We start from the raw sequence: 1,724 nt of genomic DNA, 5'->3' as shown, positions 1-1,724 counted from the left end.
AGTTTAAGGAAATTTGGTCAAACTGGGGGATTTCACCACCCCTCCTTGTTTTTTTTTTGCAAAAGTGACCAAAAATTGCCTTAAAGAAATGGTCAGAAGTATAAAGCTCTACTGCTTTAAGAATTCAACCAAATCTTTTCACATGTTCAGTGAATGTTATCCTACCCAAGGACAATCTATTGTCAACGTTTCGTTCTCCTACAATGAGTTCCATCACACAGATCATGTCAGTGAAAACTGTTAAAATACCCAAAGTTTAGGCCGAAATATCTCTAATGCCCGAGCATGCTTCAAAAAGCTGAGCATACCGTGTAAAAGGTGGAACTTCATACTAACATTATCTGCAAAAAATATTTGGGCACTCACTAAATTATTTTACAGGAGGACTGCAAACTTGTCTCCCACCGCAGGTTACCCGCTTCAGCTTTTTTTTTATTATAATGCGTTGATTCTGTAATTATGGCACAGCAACAGACAGAAAATGCCACAAAATGCTTACACATCATACACTTTAATGAAATAGAACCAATTCTATTTAATTGCTTAAATAAAAACAAATACTTTGCCCACCACAGGGTACCCGCGTACATTTTTTTTTCATTATAACGCACCAATTCGGTAATAATGGCATAGCAACAGACAGAATATGCTGCAAAATGGTTACACACCATAAACTTTCATGAAATAGAACCATTCTGAAAGCTTTTGTTTTACCTTAGCCATAAAAATAAGAATCGGCTGCTTAAAAATGACCTCTTGTTATTGTTTAAGTGAACTATGTGACGGGACTCATTCTTCGCTAAGTCAAACCAGGAGTCATAGAACACTATCAAAATGCTTCCTTTGTCTGTATTTGAATGTGAGAATGATTTTATAATTTTAAAAAATGGCTTTTGTTCGCCCTTTGGCCAAAAGGGCTGCAGCTGCGGCGGTTGTGGAAGCAAAAACTCGGGTGTGGGAGGAGTTCGGGGAGGCCATGGAGAAGGACTTTCGGTCAGCCCCGAAGAAGTTCTGGCAAACCGTCCGACGCCTCAGAAAGGGAAGGCAGGGACTCTCCCAGGCTGNGTGTCATTGCAACAGAAGAGATCTGCACATGAACCTCCTTTGTTTGTTTGTCATGTTTCAAAGACAGACAGCTGAGGAGATGAAGTGGACTTCTGTTGGTACCTGTAGAGGTAGTTGATACAGTCAAGACAGTTATAGTGTTTTGTTCCACAGCCATCATTATGTCTTTAAATGTCATTAATCTAATTTCTTCATCAGCAAAATGTCACATACATAGCAGCAAATTCCCCAAACAGAAACCACCTTTACTGAGTTAATGTGTGATTTAAAATGTGATCTCCACAGGCTGTAATGCTGTACAGGTCAAACTGTGTGAAAACTACAGCCATATGTCATGAATTTAATCTGTCATCTGTTTGTTCCTCATCAGTGATTTATTTCTTGATGCATTATTGGAAATGCTAAACTTGTTTTAAACTCCATATTGATCGTAAATAAACTTTAAACAACTGTCTGCAGCTCCATGAGTGCTTTGTGAAATGTTATATTGAAAGAATATCATTGAGCAGAAATCTCTGAAATGGATATTTGTGGGTGGAAAAGGTGGAGTTGGTAAAACTACATGTAACTGCAGTTTGGCTGTCCAGCTGGCTGCAGTAAGAGAGAGCGTCCTCATCATCAACATCTCTGACGCTTTTGACCAGAAGTTCTCAAAGGTG

The 1,724-nt window shown here is 38.9% G+C and overlaps 1 long non-coding RNA gene across 1 annotated transcript in view; it reads left to right on the top strand.

The window, feature by feature from the left end:
* Positions 1-1,523, top strand: part of LOC103374110 (uncharacterized) — a 3,791-nt gene extending 2,268 nt beyond the window's left edge. The window contains exon 2 of the long non-coding RNA XR_521109.1: positions 1,176-1,523. This is a non-coding gene — a long non-coding RNA (uncharacterized LOC103374110). The remainder of the gene's footprint in view (positions 1-1,175) is intronic.
* The last annotated feature ends 201 nt before the right edge of the window (positions 1,524-1,724 follow it).

This window comes from Stegastes partitus, unplaced genomic scaffold (assembly GCF_000690725.1).
Source record: "Stegastes partitus isolate 25-593 unplaced genomic scaffold, Stegastes_partitus-1.0.2 Scaffold2147, whole genome shotgun sequence".
NCBI lineage: Eukaryota > Metazoa > Chordata > Actinopteri > Pomacentridae > Stegastes > Stegastes partitus.
The sequence above is the reverse complement of the archived record's forward strand: the minus strand, read 5'-3'. Positions and strand labels throughout refer to the sequence as shown.